Here is a 20,499-nt window from a genome sequence, read left to right as displayed (position 1 = left end):
AGGAGATGCTTTGGCGAGAGACTTAGACTCATCGGGACCATTTGGGTCCTAAGCCACTCACTAAGTACTACACTCTTCTAAAAGGAGTGCACCGAGGTTGCCGTCCTTAGGAGTAATTAAATAACATAATACAAGCTTTAATTCCACCTCAGAATTTGGCTTAAAGCCTCGAGAAGTCAAGCGAATCCATATGGGATTCCTTCCGAGTATGCATTGAATTAATTTTTCCAATTTAATTATCTTTATCTTTCAAAATAGGATTCTTACACAATCCTTCCTTTACCAAGCCTAGACCCCACCCACGAATGCCTGAGTACGAGGGACAACTCCATCCCAAGACTGCCTACATACCCACTTCGGCATGGGATCAAGGCGTAAAGTACGTAGTTCTACTTTCTATTCTATGGTTTGATGTAAACTGATTTGTGGGTACGCAACGCTTTCTAGGGTCAATGTCCCAGACAGTTTCTTTGCAGTTGCTACCCACGATGGTAGCACTTAAACAAAGGCTCAAGATGGCCTATTGTTTGTGGCCTAACAACTACATCCTAACACCTATCATGAGCGTCACCCTTGGAAAAATTGTCAATCACCAATACCCCTTCAAGATTAAAATCAATTTTTATAAAAGCATTTCACTCAACATCCCTATAGGGGTTTACTATAGTTTAGCTCAGTGGATGAAAGATCATTTAAAAATTATCTTATTAAATTATCGATCCAAGGGGGATTACCCACCCCTTGGATTTTTAACTTCCAAGTGTCCCTTATTACTCACCGATGATTTATAGGGATGATGCCACAGACGTTGTTGATGTAGCTTTATTAGGCATTAAGTGCAGTAGTTCAACATGATGACATTACCCGTAAGCGTGACCCAGAGGCACCATATATACCGAACGCTACTAGGTTTAGGTTTCCATCTTCCTTTATTTAGTTTTCTAACTAAGAAATTATTAAAACATCATGTTTGAAAACAATGCATAATTTTAATTGATTGAATAACTACTAGATGAATTACGTAGAATAAAACCAATAACTTGAAATATAACTTGCATATGAAAAACTTGCATGTTGATGAATGCATGTGTACTTGCATGGAGATAATAACGTCAATAAAAGTAGTTAATCTACAAGTAATTTGCATGATATAAGAATAGTGCAACTTGTGTGCATGATTAACCAAATCCAAAAATAGTGATTGATTCAATCATATTAACATGAATTAATTGCTAAGGGCCAACTAAGTGCCCAACGGATCTTAAATGGAACGAGTAACTCTAATTAAAAGAATTTGATATAATATAATTTATGAGTATAAAATTTACCAAGGATAATTTAATCGTGAATTTACTACACAAAAATCCCTAATATTTAAATTCAACAACTTAAAATTTATACTAAGGAAAGAATTAATATTTCCTAATTTAACTTAAAATTTAAACAAAAATACTTATTAGCAATTAACTTGAAATTTATCTAAAAACAATTATTAAGAATTAACTTAATATTTATCTAAAAACAATTATCAAAATTTAATCCGAAGTAATTATTAAAATTGAAAATTGCAAATTTAAAATATATATATTAAAAAAAAACTAAGAAATATAATTTAAGTGGAGATTTTTGTTTATATATATATATATATATATATATATATATATATATTGGTTTCATATTTCTTATTAAAAAAAACAAAAGAGATTTATTTATGAAAGTAAGAAAAAAAATAGATGATCAAATAATTGTTTTTTTTTTTTGATTGATTATCAGAGAGAGAGAGAGAGAGAGAGAGAGAGAGAGAGAGAGAGAGAGAGAGAGAGAGAGAGAGAGAGAGAGAGCTTTATCCAGCATTCTCGGGGAGGGAGTTTATTTCCAGACTTCACAGGGGAAATTGTTTATTTCCAAGATTCGTTTCCAATATTCACAGGAGGATTTATTCAACTAATATTCATAGAGAGGTCTTTGACCAACTCATAGGGAGATTCAAAGTAATCACAGAGATTTAAAATAACTACATAGATTTAAAATAACTACAGAGATTCAAAATAATCCCAGAGTTTTAAAATAACTACAGAGATTTAAAATAACTACAGAGGTTCAAAATAATCCCAGAGATTTAAAATAACTACACCGATTTAAAATAATCCCAGAGATTTAAAATAACTACAGAGATTCAAAATAATCCCAGAGAAAAATAACTACAGCGATTTAAAATAATCCCAGAGATTTAAAATAACTACAGAGGTTTAAAATAACTACAGAGATTCAAAATAATCCCAGAGTTCTAAAATAACTACATCGATTTAAAATAATCCCAGAGATTTAAAATAACTACAAAGATTTAAAATAACTACAGAGATTCAAAATAATCCTAGAGATTTAAAATAACTACAACGATTTAAAATAACCCCAGAGAATTAAAATAACTACAAAGGTTTAAAATAACTACAGAGATTCAAAATAATCCCAGAGATTTAAAATAACTACAATGATTTAAAATAATCCCAGAGATTTAAAATAACTACAAAGGTTTAAAATAACTACGGAGATTCAAAATAATCCCAGAGATTTAAAATAACTACAGCGATTTAAAATAATCCCAGAGATTTAAAATAACTACAGAGATTCATTTTAAGAATGAGATTCAGATTTCCAGATAAATGAATTAGAGGGAAGAAGTAAAGATTAAGATTCAAATGCATAGATCTAAAATCTTTGGAAAAAAACAAAAGGGCAAGATTATGAGCATATTTCTTAAGGAAAATAAAATTAATAGAACTATCTTTTACTTGCATTATGTGGAAAAAACTTATCAATAATTGCTTCTAAATAGAAGAAAAAGACTTACACTAATAAAACTTTTGAAAGAAGATCTAGAAGCTATTTTATATGACAAAAGGAGAGAACTTGGTTTGTTGAAGCTTGATATTGAATCCTCTAGCTATCCTTGATCCTTCCTTGCAACTAGAGAGAGATCTTCCAACAATAACTTAAAAATTCCTGCAACAAAATGAGACTACCAAAAAAAACATGGGAAAATTTCCTTCAAAACAAAATCAACTCCCTTCTTTGAAACTTGCATATCATTTATAAGAAAAATTCCCCTATTCCACTATCTATAATTTTAATTAAAAAAAAGAGATTCTTTCTCAATTTTGGACTTCATGCAAATTGATTAGACTTAGTGGGAGGAGTTACATGCAAGGTGGTGGAGAATCCTCTAGAAGCTTCTTATTCTTCCTCTTCCTACAACATGTGCCATAATTGGATGAGGAAAACTAAATAAATGATTAAGAAAAATGTATATTTTCCATGTGTGTGTGTATGTTTTATTATTTTATCCTTTTATAATATTCATTCAATCATTTAAATAGTTTATCAAAAAATATAGTAGAGTTTGTATTTTAAATCCAAAGGTGGTAAAGGAGGGTTGTGACATGAACACTAGACTAGATTCATATGTCAAGTTTCGTCAACAACATCAAACATCTTGGAAGTTTCCTTCATACAATTTTCAGTCTTGAGCTAAAGTAGTCGACAATTGACATCAATTTACTCACGCCTCTCTAAATTTTAGGGAAATCACATTTCAATTTCGAGGAAACCACCAGTCATCTCAGTCAAGAAAAGTTATAATTGATGTTTGATTCGAAGCTTCGTGACTTGGAAAATTTGTGACGAGGGAAAACAAGAATTCTTTATGCGACTCAGGCACACTGTTCGAGGGACAGAAATCTTCAAGATTAGATTTTTCACCGAGGGAAGAGATAAGGTAATGGGAGTGAAAGAGCTGGGTGACTACTGAAGATTTGCCACGAAGGAAACAAAAAATTTCACTATTATAAATGGAAAGAGTCGATATTCCATAAAGCAAAAGTTAAAAATGTGTATTAAATTAGCAATTGAACTTCTAAAATGATAATATTTTCTTTATTTGTATGCAGAAAATATGGATGAGGTTAGTAGATATGACTTTTAAAGTTTTTTAGTTTTTAAATTGAAAATTACTTATATAATCTTAATTTTAAAATGTGTAATTTATTATTGTCATAATTTATTTTAAATAGTATATACGATTAAATTTATTTATTTTTTAATAAATTATTACAAGTTGTAATATTGATCATGTAGAAATGATAAAGATTTACAATAATTGATTTAGATTTTTAGTAATACTTCTATAAGGGGGAGTGGCAATGTCATAATGTAAAGTATCATGACAAACTTCATTGGTGGTCACCTACTGACAAACTAATCTTAGAGAGAAGCCCTAGACGAGTTTAGATGAGATTGCGTGCCTAGATGATTTTTTTAAATTATGGTTGATAGAATTAGAATTTATATTATTTATATTGATTTACTTTTTACTTTGTATTCTTTATCTTTCTTCTTCTTTTCATGAAACTTAAATTCCAATTCACATTGTTCTTCCCCTTCATTATAAATTCATTTTATTGACAACAAACATAGCAAAAAAATGAGTGAAATGATCAAGAATGCCAAGAAGAAGTTTCCCAAATTGTTAGAGTGATTTGAGAGGAAGAATGAGGCAAAAAAAGAAAGATAACCAACCCAAAATGTATTCTCGATGTTAGTGGATGCCGAAGGACGCATTACATTGGCAAAAATACCAGGTGTAATGCTCCAACAACCACCTTTAAACTACATTTTTGTGTGGTGTAAGCTTGATGCACAGATGTCTTCACAATGTGCAAATATCCCTACGTCAAATAGTTTACATGGTCAGGAAAATGGACAAAAAGGGATGACAAGGCAAGCCAAGTGGTCGAAAAGATGGAAGCTAAGGGATATATTTGATTTAGCTTAAATTGGAGATGCTCATTATGACATGGAATTGTACGAGGTGTAGTTTACAATGTTACATTATGCCCCCACTTTAGCGAGCATATCATAAGGGAGATGCAAGTTAAAGTAAAAATTAAAAAGTTGAGAAAATTTTACCAAGATACAAAGAGAAAGCATAATCCTTTATTCATGTGAAGTTGTCCCCAGGGAATAGACCCAAACCTTTGTGAGATATTGCTGAGCTATTTTATCACAAACATGATAGCTACAAACAAACATGCTATACAAAAGAGAAAAAAAAACAATACAAAAATGATTACATTTAGATAGAGATTGCAAAGATAGTAATCACTTAAAGATTATTTTTAGATTGTGCCAATATGGGTAGCACGTTTTGTTATGCTAGATGCCCATATGATAGGGAGGCATGCAACAACTACAAATTGCATTGTAGGACAACCACATAAGAGATTAAAGATTGATTGGATAATGATTTGGCCCCCACAAAGGCAACAAATAAAAGATATGATAAAATAGGGTAAGTGCACCAAGATGGTGTGCAAAGAGGGGGGTATAAGTGGACACTTTTTTCTGAAATCGGGTAAACCTGAACTTGGAGGAGAAAGTTAAGAGTCATCCATTCAAGATATGAAGATACTCAAAGAACAAAGATTGTAGTACTCTGAATCTAGATTCCAAACTACTGATTTTTTTCAAAATTGGATAAGATTAAGGGGGTAAAATCCTTCATGCACAAAACACAGACCCTGATTTTTTTTTTGAAAAACATAACAAAGTGTCTAACGTGCGCATCAAACAAGTCATAGTTGTGTATTTTTTTGTTAAGTATTTTTTTTTTAATGATTTTTCCAATTGGGCACATCTTGAAAATTAGGTACATCTGATTGGTCCTACTCCATACATTATTGAGTGGCAGTTGATGAGTCGCATTTTGAGACAGTTTGGTATCATTCAGCACATGCCTACTGGTGTTACTATATATGCACGATGATACAAGGATAGGCGAGATTGGGGACCTCCTTTGTCTTTTGAGATAGCACGCGTAGAGTTTCTGGCTACTCCTATGGTGGTTTATGATTTGAGATTACACATTCTAAATCCTAGGGTGACTATGAATTATGCTCAGTACATGCTTACACACCCTTTTCCTCGGATTACTGATCCATCAGACCCTCCTCCCAGCTCAGGAGATGAGGAGGATGATTCAGATGATCCCATAATTAGGAGATAGAGACAGAGATGGAGATGAGAGCTTAGAGATTCTCAAGAGGTCAGAGGTGAGGGAGATGAGGGAGGAGATGGAGGCGGAGGCAGTAGGAGACTCGAGCGGAGAGGAGGTTGATTGAGAGTCTGTGGAGGACCTTTTGGATAGGTTGGAAAGGTTGGGAGACCACTTCCCATGGGTGGGAGAGATGCAGGATGGATTGGGAGGGATACTGGCAGGGCAAGTATGAGATCAATGAGAGGATTACCCTCTACAGGAGGAGGCAGGAGCATTGGACAGGATGGGGGTTGCGGGAGAGGCATTGATTTTGGTTAGATTCAACCAGACCCTGGGGTTATTGTAGCTCATGGTGGAGAGGAGGAGAATTCAGAGGATCATGTTCCTCTCATTAGACGATGGGTTCTGAGAGCTACTCGGGTTGAGATTCCAGTAGGTGGAGAGGAGGTGGAGATGAGGGATTCAGAATCATGCTCCTCAGTAGGATGTGCCAAAGCTGGATACTTTGGATAGTCTCATGGCATAGATAGATCAGCTTAGAGTACATGTGCATACACTCATGATAGAGAGAGATAGGGTTGTTAGGAGACAACAAGATACTCAGGGTATTCTTGATCACATTCAACAGGTTGGATCAGACACTCTCTTAGCTGATACTGTTAGAGCACTATTTTGGGTTGGGAAGGAGATAACACACTGGCAACGATTATATGAGGATTTAGTCGCAGAGAGTCAGAGAGAAGGTAGCTATCATACTACTGTGAGGATGGATACTAGCAGCGGTGGGGTCATGGGACCTCCTCAGAGGAGTGCTGATCTAGATTTGGAGATGACAAAGCCTATGTGATCCGTGGGAGAGGTTCTATTTCTTTTGATGGTAAGCATAACAATGATGATGTCTTGTATGTTGAAGGTTTGACGCATAATCTTTTGAGTGTTGGACAGATGGTTGATAAAGGTTACGCTCTACAATTCTGTTGCTATTTACTAAGTTGTCATTAGTTTTATGCCCAAAGTCATTCTATATACTCTAGTCAGTTAATACTACCGAAAAGTCCAGTCGGTAAATACCAAGGTCACTGGTGTCAGTTACAAAAGAAAGACAAGTCACCGAGTTGATACACACCAAGCTGTGAACCGAGACATATGCAGACTATCTACCAAGTAAGGTTTATATGTTTACCGAGTAGGAAAAAAGGTATACCGAGTTAATCTGAACCAAGTGAAAACGTGTTACCAGATTCAATGAACCTGGACACTCATGTGAAACGTGTTACATAATTCGAGAAGATGAAACCATTACTACATTGGATTGCATTTAAAGATTTTGTATGATTTTGAGGAAGAATATCCAATGAAATAATTTCTATGTTTATTCATTCAATAAAAACATGTTTGTATGATCGAAGCATGAACAAATCATCATCTCAGAGATCTATATAAACAGAATGATTTGAGTACATAAAGAGGTGACATGTAAGGTCAATCACAAGAAGAGAGACAAAGGAATGATTAAGTCAAGCATGAAGGAATAAGATTGACAAAGATAATCACAGGTTACTGAGAAGGTTTCAGAGAACAATTTAAGGAACAGAGAATACAGAAGTGGTTACCAAGTTGATTTATCAATTACCGAGGAATGCTATGAGCAAGGTAATTTTATATTGAGCACATAGAGTCTGCTATAACATTTCAGATGTGAAGTTGCAGATATTTTGTAAAGATTTTGATTGAAATATTAAGTTGTAATAGAAACCTCTAACAGGGTAAAAGACTCTAATAAAGTCTATAAATTGTAAAGCCTTTAACCAGGTACAACATTTTGTAGAAGTGTTTGTAAAATCTTTTAGCAAGGTAGATCTAAAGATCTTTATACTCCTAACAGGGTAAGCTATCAGAAATGGCTAAACATGTAGCTCTAATTGAGCAATCTTGATTACTGCAGTAGTGAAGTTGTGGGAGCCATCCCCACTGCAATTTTTCTCTCTAACCAAGAGTTTCTACATGACCAAAAATCATTGTGTTATGGAGTGATACTTTGATGCATGTTATCTTTATGATTATGTTTCAGTATTTTATATCTTTGAGATCAGCATTACATAGTTTGTGTTTATCAGTAAATTTTTTTGTAAAGAAAAGTTTTGAAGTACTGATTCACCCCTCCCCTCTTAGTACATTAGCCTTCCAAGTAAGACCTAACAATTGGTATCAGAGCTTTACTCTTGGTAAAGGGTCTAACAACCTAAAGAGAAAGATCCTATCAATGGAAGGCTATAAACAATCTCACAGGATTGTGAATCTTCAAGAAGAATTGGATCATGCTAATCAAATGATTGCCGAAATGCAGAGATCATTGAAAGTCAGAAGAAGGTTGTCTGATGATTTACAAGACTCACAAGAGTTGGTGGAACAAATTGAGACATCATTTGAGAACAACATATCAGAAGAATATGTAGAAATGATTGCAGAGTTGAAAGAAAAGAACAAAGCACTTAGTGAACAACTAAAAGAAATGAGAAGGGAACATGAGTATTTTAGCACACAGATGACTGAAAATATTGATGCATTGAGAACAACTGAAGATAATAAATGAATTATAGAAGGAGAAAAACAACATCTAGAAGCAATGGTGACTTCAAAGAATGATGAAATATCAAGGATGACTGTAGTTCAACATAATTTGTCTGATCAATTGGACTATGCACATCATGAAGCTACTCAAAAGGAAAATGAGAACCAATTATTGAAACTTGAAATATCAAGATTGACCGATGAACTAGAAGCAGAAAAGAAGTCAAAAGAAACATTGAGGAAAAGCCACGAAGCATCAAAAATGTTGGATAGGCAACTGAATATGAGAAAACCCAACAAAAATGCAGGACTCAGTTACAAAGGAAACAACTCTACCGAGAAAGGAGAATCATCCAAGCAAGCTGGAAACAAAGAGAACATCAAGGACAAGAAGCCTATTTACAACTACTGTGGAAAACAAGGACATACTGCCAACGTTTGCCAGATCAGAAAAGGTAAGCAACCGGATGTTACTAGGTTTTATGGTTATTGTTACAATTGCAATAAGTATGGTCACACATCTAAGCAATGTAGAACAACGTCTGTCAACAATTATGAGAAGGCAAAATACAAAGGGTTTTGGAAAAATTGCAATAGATATGGACACAACACTGAGAAATGTTGGTTTAAGCAGAAAAACTATATGTGGACTCCACACCGAGCAAACACTAGAAGCTACCGAACTGACAAAAATCTCAATCGACAATATACTTCAGTACCATGGGATTACAATACAAGAATTTGGTGTGAATGTTGTGGAAGATATGGACATATAAGTGCAAACTATATGATAAGGTTTGGAATGAACAACCAGAGATCATGGAGAAGTCCAGGAATGGCATGTTTTCATTATCACAAGGTAGGACACATAGCTAAAGATTGCAGAGTCCAACCGAGAGGAGATACTAAGGAGATAGGAAGCAAACTGCAGAAATTTTGGAAAAAGAAGGAAAATGTGTCAACTAATGAAGAAAGCACCTTACCTACCGAGTTAGGTGCATCTACTCTAGATTAGTCAATGAAGGTATGGAGGGACTACATTCTCAAAGGTTAGATCTTAACAGTTCCTATGTATTCATGCACTTAAATTCAAAATATGCATAGCTAAGATGCAATAGCAAGTTCAAAAAATTATCTAGTCTTTTGATTTACCAGGGAAGTCGGTAAAACTAGTAAGCCTGTCTAGTCGGTAAAAAGCTAATAAGAGAGTTAGTCGGTAAAGGGAAGCCAAGTGCATTTAATTCCTATTATACCTAACCGCATGAATCCTGATAAGGTCAAAAGGAGGTATTAAAAGTATTGAGTGCGATCATTTTTCACTTACCAAGTTTTCAAAGTGCAGAGCAGAGCGAATCTAAAGGCGATCAAACATTTCCAGAGCGAACTCAAGGTATTTAGCAAATCTAAAACCATATTTTTAGCAGTTAACTAATCAAGTCAAGTTGTGAATATTTGCAAAGTATCTACTAAGTTGAAAGCATTTTCTGGTTATTTGAAACCCTAAGCTATTTCGTAAGCAGAATTTCAGTTTGTAATGGCCCCCAAAGTTCAAAAACCTATTGTAGTAGAGACCATTGAGAAGCCTACACTGAAATATACCTTACCTCCCAAAGTGGCTTCCAAACTCGATGAGAAAACTGCATTTTCTCTTATTTCGGATAGGGTTCTATTGATTGAAGATGTTAGATTTTATACCAAGTGCAAAGTTGATGAGCTAGGTCACACTGAGATTAAGGATATGTATGATAAATTGTGCACTGATGGAGATCTGGATAGCAAGTTTGAGCATATCAAAGTCAAGGGATTAACCGAAGCCCTAACCTATCCTCGAGTCTTCAAACCCCAATGGGTCAAATTTGTCTTGAGCCGAGTACATGACGATTTTATGTGGCTAGAGGAACAACCTTTCAAGATCACCAAGGAGATTATTCACATAATAATCGGATACCCTATATTTGACCATGCCCAAGCATAGAAGATGATTTCACAAAAGGAATTGATAACATTAACCAGTGTTGAGTCTAATAGCAGAGGTCTTATGTAGAACAATGTGACAGATGCATAACTTAATTTTTCTATTAGAGTTATTGGTTATTGTTTCTTCCAGTCGGCAAGAAAAAATAGTGTACTATGTGCAGCTGTAGATTTGGCCTACAAAATTGTTAAAAAGGGTATGCAAATTGATTGATGTGAAGTATTGTTGAAGAATCTTTTTGAAAATCTAAATACAATAAGGAAACCGAAGAACAATAATACTGCTAACACTAAAGTTTGGGTCACTCCTAGTGTGTATGTTCTTCTATTTTCAGAAATTCTTTCCATCAGTCGGTAACATTGTTTGGGAATTACACCGACCTATCACCCATCAAATAAATGATTTCATCAATCAGCTAGGTGATAATTTCAATATGATAATGGATGACTACTTCAACAAATTCCAAGAAAAGATGCATAGCAGGTACAGGATTCCACCTCAGCTAGTGGAAAAATACAAGGATACCATATGGTTTGAGTTGGATATAGACTACTGTTATGTCAACGCAGTAGAACCAGGACTCAATCACTACTGCCTATGGGTTATGAAATAGATTTGACATTGCTCAACAACAGATAGATGCCTTCTTAGCACTTCCAAGGCATGCTACTGAGAAAAGATATGGAACCTATGAAGAGGTGAAAGAAAAAGTAAAAATGAGCATAGTTGTACCAAAGGCTGCCAGGAAAGCCACAAGAATGATCAAGGACTTAACTGAAAAGTTTGGAGAAGCTTCTACCTCCACTCCTACTAAGAATGTTCAACTTTCAATTGAAGAAGAGTCTAAAGCTCAAGAAGCAGCAATTACACTGAGCACCGAGTTGCCAAAGGGCAAAATTTTGAAAAGAAAGAAACAGGATGCAACCAAGGTATCACCGACCCCACCAGTGAAACCGTACACTAGATCATCTGTTGTGTCACTCGGTAAGAAGCAAAAGAATGTAGAAATACCCAAGGTTACAAAAACTTATAGAAAGAAGAACATAAAACTAATTTTGGAAAGTGACACAGAGTCAGAAGATGTAAATAAATTTCAGATTGTAAAAAGCACAAATGAAGATGTACACAGTGTCGACAATTTTTGTGCAAAATTTAAGGAATATGGTGGATTTGGGTCATTTAGATATGTAAAATATGATACTAGAATAGATGAAGAGAAGAGAAAAATAGAAGATACTATAATTAGTACACTTCTCAAATTCCAAGTAGTTCCATTGGAAGTGACTGGTTTTCTTCTAGAAGCATTATACTCACATATTGATAATAGATGGAAGTATGCTATGGAATCGAAGAAACAAATAAGAGAAAGAGTTTTGGTACATCTCTTTCCAGATATGTCGGTAGATGAAATAAGAGATCACTTGAAAAACTACCAGATAAATTTTCAAGTAAAACATAGAGCCTTAAAAATGATGAATGGACTATATCTAGAAGTTGAAAATGAAACCAAAGAAAAATGGAAGAAGATATTCAGGATTTAGGCTGAAGAGTCAAAAGGTGAAGATGAAATAGTTGACATCACCAAGCAAGATCCTGATTCCACTATTCAGTTAGATGAGGATGTCATAGACACTGAAGCACAAGACGAAGAAATGATAGAAGGAAACACTTATGCCAAACTTGTGTCAAGTGAATCAGTTTTGGAATAGGTCAAGTCCTATCCTCCGCTCACTGAACAAGTCTCAGCCAAGAAACCTCAGGACACAAAAGAAGGCACAGAGGCTCCAAAGGTTAAACAAGATGAACCTACCTCTCAGGCCATCGATGAGCAAACTTCACAAGTACCTTCAAGCACTGAGACAATTGCCACTGATACTTCAAGCAAGGAAACACCGAAGGATAAAATAGAGGCTACAGGAACTGACAAAAGTGTTGCCCCTACCGAGCAACATACCGAGGAAGGTTAAGTCTCCAAAGCCATTGTACCCATTCAATCGACAAAGGCATCATCAAAGGAGAAGAAATCAAAACGACACAGTTTTAAGGTAGATCTATCAAAGCCTATTGTGCTACTAAATGTTGACCTAACAAAATTGAAAGGGCAAGCACTGATAGAATTTAGTGAGCTTTGTAAAGCCAAAGCAGAGCAGGAAAGACAGATAGCTATTCAACAGAAGAACCGAGTACTTCAGAAGGTCAAAACATTATTGACAGATATGATACCTGAAGCTACCATCAATAAAGATGTTGTCATCCATGTGCAACTGGATGAACTATTCACTCAATTGGAGAAATCAGGAGTAGAAGCATCAGAATACCTTAGCAAATTGAAGGAAAAAGAGCTAACTGCCAAGATGATTGAAGAAGTGTAGAAAGAAATTGCTATAGGTAAAATAAATCTTATTGAATTCATTGCTGAGTTATCCCCTCAACTCAAACATATTATTTATTTATTCCAAAAGTTATGTACATTTTCATTATTTATCAAAGATATCAAGCATAATACTGAAGTCATTGAAAAGGAGATACCGATCTCTCAAGTAAATTGACTACCGAGCCAAATTCTCTTTAGAATTTTTATTCAAGGCTACAAACACTTATGGCTCAACAGTTAGAACTTTGGAATGAAGAGCATAAAATAAGGATGGATGTCATGACTCTTCAAACATTATTTATTCCCTATTTGTCATCAGTTCAAGAGAAGATCAATCGAGCTACCAAATTATCAACTCAAGCAGAGGGAAGCACATCGGATGGTTTGATCACACTGTTAGCTGATATTACAACTTAGATTACAATACTGGAAAGTGTCAAGGATGCACTTAAGAACACTCTTACTGAAGCTTGTACAAAGTATAAATCTATTTTTGATCAGTTACCCCCACCAAATGGTAACTAGTTTTGATGTTTGTCAAAAAGGGGGAGTGTACCGAACACATGACCGAGCATGAATATCTGAGTGTACAGTTGAAATTGTCATGGGGAGCATGGAAATACAGAACATGAAATCAAGATATGTACAGAAGATTGATAAGGGGAGTATGTTTATGAGTATGTATTTGATCATTGTATATACTGACATTTCAGTTTATTTTGCAAGTATATAGATTTTGTATTATGACTTTGAAAGGAGTTTTGTCAAACATACCAAACTAATGTCAAAAGGGGAGATTGTTTCTATCTACTAAGTTGTCATTAGTTTTATGCCCAAAGTCATTCTATATACTCTAGTCGGTTAATACTACCGAAAAGTCCAGTCGGTAAATACCAAAGTCACCAGTGTCGGTTATAGAAGAAAGACAAGTCACCGAGTTGATACACACCAAGCTGTGAATCGAGACATATGCAGACTATCTACCGAGTAAGGTTTATATGTTTAATGAGCAGCAAAGAAGGTATACTGAGTTAATCTGAACCGAGTGAAAACGTGTTGCTAGATTCAATGAACCTGGACACTCATGTGAAACGTGTTACATAATTCGAGAAGATGAAACCATTACTACATTGGAAATTGCATTTAAAGATTTTGTATGGTTTTGAGGAAGAATATCCAATGAAATAATTTTTATGTTTATTCATTCAATAAAAACATGTTTGTATGATCGAAGCATGAACAGATCATCATCTCAGAGATCTATATAAACAGAATGATTTGAGTACATAAAGAGGTGACATGTAAGGTCAATCAAGAGAAGAGAGACGAAGGAATGATTAAGTCAAGCATGAAGGAATAAGATTGATAGATATAATCACAAGTTACTGAGAAGGTTTTAGAGTATAGTTTAAGGAACAGAGAATACATAAGTGGTTACCGAGTTGATTTATCAATTACCGAGGAATGCTATGAGCAAGGTAATTTTATATTGAGTACATAGAGTCTGCTATAACATTTTAGATGTGAAGTTGCAGATATTTTGTAAAAATTTTGATTGAAATATTAAGTTGTAATAGAAACCTCTAATAGGGTAAAAGACTCTAATAAAATCTATAAATTGTAAAGCCTTTAACTAGGTACAACATTTTGTAGAAGTGTTTGTAAAATCCTTTAGCAAGGTAGATCTAAAGATCTTTATACTCCTAACAGGGTAAGCTATCAGAAATGGCTAAACATGTAGCTCTAACTGAGCAATCTTGATTACTGTAGTAGTGAAGTTGTGGGTGCCATCCCCACCGCAGTTTTTCTCTCTAACCAAGAGTTTCTGCATGACCAAAAATCATTGTCTTATGGAGTGATACTTTGATGCATGTTATCTTTATGGTTATGTTTCAGTATTTTATATCTTTGAGATCAACATTACATAGTTTGTGTTTATCAGTAAAATTGTTTTTAAAGAAAAGTTTTGAAGTACTGATTCACCCCTCCCCTCTCAGTACATTAGCCTTCCAAGTAAGACCTAACAAATTCAAGAATGGAAAATGCAAGATATCAAATGCCTCTCCTATAGAGATTGGATATGGAACTAAGATTGAAGGTAAAATTTTTCATTTGAATGTTGGTGTGAAAAGTTGTTTGATTTCTCAAATTGATGAGAGTTGTTGGTGGCATAGGAAAATGTGTCATGTGATTTTTTATTCAATAATTAAGATCAGTGCTACACAAGATGTTAGATATCTGCCTAAGATTGTTAAGGCTGCTAATCCGGTATGTAAGGAATGTCAATTAGGAAAGAAAACAAGGATTTCTTTCAAGAGAAAACAATATACATCTAATGGATTACTAGATCTTATGCATACTGACCTATGTGGACTTGCAAATGTTAGAAGTGTGCATAGTGACAGATATTTCATGTTGTTAATTGATGATTATTCCAGGATGATGTGGGTTGTCTTTTCAAAGGAGAAATCAGAAGCATTGGACAAGTTCAATATATTCAAAGCAAAGGTGGAGACTGAATATGGGCTGAAGGTGCAATGTGTGATATTTGACAGAGGTGGAGAATTCTGTTTCAGTGAGTTCAATTCATTATGTGAGAAGCATGGAATTAGAAGACAATTATCTACTCCTAGAACCTGTTGAAACCAATAACCCTAAGAGGGGGTGGTGAATCAATGTTATACCAAAATAGTAGATTTTAGCCTTAACAAAACATTCATACACCAGTCGGTATACCAGTACATACAAAATTGAAAGAAGTAAAGCAACCAATAAGCCAAACACATAAATGAGAATCATAACACACAAATTTATATGTGGAAAACCTCAAAGAGGAAAAACCACGATGGGATTTGTGACCCACAATATCAATCCACTAGCCATATGAAGAGATATTACAAAATATGAGGGGCCTGCACTTGCAGGAAGGCTTACAACCTAGAGCACACTGCTCAATCACAATAGGAGCCTCACTGACTACATAAATTCCAGACAACAATCCAAAGAAGTGAGAACTAAAAAGATAGCATCTTTTATGTCAGAATACAGTTCTAGTTTAAGCTCTATTTGTTCTGGTTAGAAACCCTAAACCCCTTTACCGGAATAACCCTTACAATAAATTCCTAACATACATAATCCCTCTGAATAATTTCGCATCATATTACATTTGCATATGCATAATCTCCTATCTCATGTCTATCTCCCTATATATCAAAATGATCTAATCAAATTGCCCTATATACCCTATACAACTTTTATACCTTATGTCGACTTACAAAGATATATACAATATCAAATTACATGTCAGCTAGATAACATAAATGTATAAACATTAAAACAAGTTGTAGATGCCGGATCCAAGATGTGTCGGAATCGAATACCAATAACCTTTACTATACCATGTTGGCCTGCATTATCGGTGACCAAAGTAGTCTTTTGTCCTACTGGTGCCGGTGCCGGTGTAGAATCTGTGAAGTGTCTGTCGGTACACCATATGAAGCTGGAACACAAAATCATGTTGCCATCAATGACAACATAGTGAAACCAACCGATAGAGTGTCACTTGCCAACAATCTCCCCCTTTGGCATTGATGGCAACACTCATATGAAAAAAGGTCAAGGTTTCATCTGCCGGTTTCATCATACCTTGTTCCCCCTGAGCTGAATATGCAAAACACTCCATATCTCCAAAAATACAAAAACTATGTAACTCCCCCTAATGTATGCAACTCTTTTATTCTTTTTCACATCTATACTACTCCCCCTTTGACATCAATGCCCAAAAAAAAAATGTCAAAGAATAAGAACTGTACACTGAATATCCCCAAGAATGTCTTACCGGAGCTTGACCAACTTCAAAATTTTCAGATAAGCCTTCTCCAGTAATTCCACACAAGTATCCTAGCTGGTTTTGAATGTGCCAAAAATCGATACAATTACACTCAATAAATGTGCATAAGATTCTTTTTCATTTACCTCTACCAGTGTGGGCTTTCCCACCATATCCATGCATTATTTCTTATGTGCACAGAGTGAATCCAATCTTGGACTCACCAAGCCTCTTAGACTTCTGGCTCTTCGAATTATTTTGTTTCTTTCCTTTTCAAGAGTAGAAATTTGATTCTCCAAAATTAAAATTTGACCATCAATTGATGTTGTCAATGAAATTAATCCATCAAAACAGTTTGCAATACTTGCAATTTTCTCCTGAATCTCTTTTATCTTTTTATCTACATTTTCTATAAGTATTTCAGTATTGCAACATACCCTATATATATTTGTACATTGTTTCAAAGAATTTTCTATTAGGATTATCTTCTCCTCTATCTTTTTCTTCTCTATTTCAATTACCTTGTCAAAAGAGGCTCTCTTAGCCCGAGTAAATCTTTCTAGTGCTTGCCGGTTAGAGATTTGTTGTAAGGATTGAAAGTCTTTTGATATGTGCTTAGTGATTACCTTAAGCTTGTCGGAAGGGGTCGCTTCATTTTCAATCTTACACTCTATGACCAATCTATGTAGAACAATGATTGATTGATCTATAATCCACTTATCTGTAGTTCCCTCCTTCATCAGTTTTTGAGCAGCCATCATCATTAGTTCTATGGGACTCATCTTTGTGATGGTTTTCTTTTCTACCTGAGAAGTCTCAATTGATAATAATGATGGGCCAACAACTGGTTCCCTATTGGATTCCCCTATTTTCTCCTTTGATGTTTTATCCTTTATAACCTCCTCACTTGCACTGGTGGCTTCACCACTTGGTGCAATCTATGTAACTATCGGTTCCTCAGTAGGAATGGTATCCTCAACCTGTACATTTGTATCTGAAGGACAATTATCCTCAATATTAGTATCCTGTACAATGTTAGCTTGTTCATTCTCAGTATTAACTGGTATCTAAGTATTTGTCTGTACATTTGTATTTACTGGTGGCTCAATTTCCACTATCTTAATATTTTTCAAAACTGATGGTGAAGTGCCCATAATCCCCTTTCCTTTTCCTTCAACCGGGGCATCTATAGTGTATGTCTTGGTCTCCGGTGAAGTAAATAATCCTCTGTGTTCTCCCAAAAAATTAATCCATGCTTTTTGAGTTTCCTTTATTAGTTCATTCGGCCTCCCTAGCATCAAGACTAGTTATCCTATGTTTGCTATTAAAATTTTTTATGTTTGTCGCCTCAATTGTCTTATCCATTTCATCTGGAGCTATAGTAACATAGATAGCTAATAGTTCTTGCATTTTAATGTGTTTATCTTCTTCCATAGCTAATAATCTTCTAGCATCTAATATGTTATATAACTCAACCAATATTTGATTTTCTATCTCTATTAAGGCTTTCTTATAGATATCCAAGTATAATAGGATTGCTTCTTCTACCTCTCTCTATTCATCATCCTCTAAGTTTTCATAATAAAATTTAACATTCTTCAACATGCCATCTTTAGTAATTTCATCTACTATTTCTGCACATGTTTTAGGTGGTATGATAGTTACATTACCAGTTTCAAGTGCTAAGTCAATGCAACTCTTCTTCTTCCTCTTGGCAGTATCGGATGCAGTTGCAGGTGTAGCTTTAGGTTCTTGCTTTTGTGCCGATAGCTTGAGTGTGACCTTCCTAACTGGTTTCTTCTTTTCTTCCACCTTTGTTTCCTTTGGTTTCTTCCTACCAACCCTCTTAAATGCTAATAGTGTGTCATCCTCTGACTCAAATTCTGCAGTTTCAGGTTCAATATGAATTTCCAGATCCTTCCTCTTTCTGCCTTTCTCTGGGACAACATCAATTAGTGCTTGAATATCCTTTGAGACCTTATGTACAATTTTTTTTGCTTTTCCTTCTTGTTTCTCCCTTTTCTTTCGGTTGAACTTTGTTTCAACCTCTTGAGTTTTCTGCTGTGTAGTTCCACAAGGCTTCTCTGCCTCATCAATTTTTGTGTAGGCATCAAGAATCTATGCATCTACCTCATAGCCCATTTTTGCAATCCAAATCCTTCGGGGCTTAACTACTTCCATGAGAGTCTCATCCTTCTTTACCATGAAGCATATGTCGGTAGAGTATTTTTCTACTATATGCTCAGGTACCCTTACCCTAGACCTCATAGATTTTTGAAATACCTTAAAATACCCCCATATCTTATCATCTCTTTGGCTTCCTAATGCAGCAATTGACTATTTCAATTGTCTTCCTACCAGAATATCAAAATCTCATTGCCTCTTACCAGAACTGAGTAAATAAGTCAGAAAATATAACATCAAGCAGACTAACAAGTTCCCATACCAGAAAGTGCCCTTGTTCTCACCCTTAATCTTTCCTAAGTTGATTAACAACTCATCAAGAATCCAACCGCATAGATCTAACTTTACATTATCTCTCATCATTTTGTATGCAGCTAAAATGCATGAACTGGAAACAAAATGCAGTCGGTTTGACTGAGTTACCTTATATCTGATAATCATGCTACCAAATTTGATGTCTGTGTCAGTGATAGTGCTCACTTTCATAAACCCACTTATCAAAACCCATGCAAGCCTCAGACTGGTTTTTGAGTTTGTCCAGAATAATCCCCTCTCCATCTTTATCCTGACACCTTCTCTAATTCTCCTTGTCCTTCTCCTGCTCAGTTTCCTTGTCCTTTTCCTGCTCAATTTCCATTTCCTTTTCTTCATTAACCTTGTCATGCTCTTCCAGTGGCTGAATTTTAACAATTCCTATGCTCATACTGTGGGTCGGACTATTTTGATCGGAAACTTCCTCAGCTCCTCCTTCCTCTTCTCCCACTTCCTCTTCCTTCTAGCTCTCCTCTCCATCAGACTCATCGGTCTCCATCTCACTTCCATCTTTACCAATGTCCTCAGATTCAATCTCCGTGTTCTTCTGATTATCCTTATCCTCTTGAATTTTCCCCAAAGTAGCTTTTTTACCTTTTTTGCTCTGTGTACCCTCTTCCTTGCTAGGCCCGCCTTCCTCCATCTTCCTCTTACCTTTCCCAGAAGACATCGACAATCTCTTGTTTTCTTGAATAGCCAGGATCTTGCAATGCTCATAAATGAACAAAATAAGGTCGCTATGAATCACAGGCGAGGTAGGGTTCTTGCTATGTTTATTCAGAGATAGCGACAAAGACCTAAAGAGGTAATAAGATAGAGATATCCTCTTCTCATGTCTGAAATGATTTAAAAGCACAAAATGGTATGTGTGGATCTTGGTAAAATGACCCTCCACAGTAATATATTCCATGATGGAATTGAGCACACAACCCTAGATTTTCTTAATATTGGAAGCATCATAAAACCCCTCGTAGCTTTTCCTATTTTTGCTCTCTCATTCTCTTTTCGCGGAAAATTTTTAACAATGTTATTAGACTCTTTCAGGTCTCTAAAGAAGTTAAGACCAGAGTGGGGCAAAGCTGTAACCATTGCTATAAGATCCGCATCCAGCTTAAACCTAACACCATGAATTTTGAAGGATATGTTAATCCAATTTTCAGTGACTTTCGTGACCGCTAGGTTAACTCTGCCTTTATCATAGT

Source organism: Cryptomeria japonica, chromosome 9, assembly GCF_030272615.1.
Source record: "Cryptomeria japonica chromosome 9, Sugi_1.0, whole genome shotgun sequence".
In the NCBI taxonomy this organism is placed as follows: domain Eukaryota; kingdom Viridiplantae; phylum Streptophyta; class Pinopsida; order Cupressales; family Cupressaceae; genus Cryptomeria; species Cryptomeria japonica.
Note: the sequence above shows the minus strand (reverse complement) of the source record.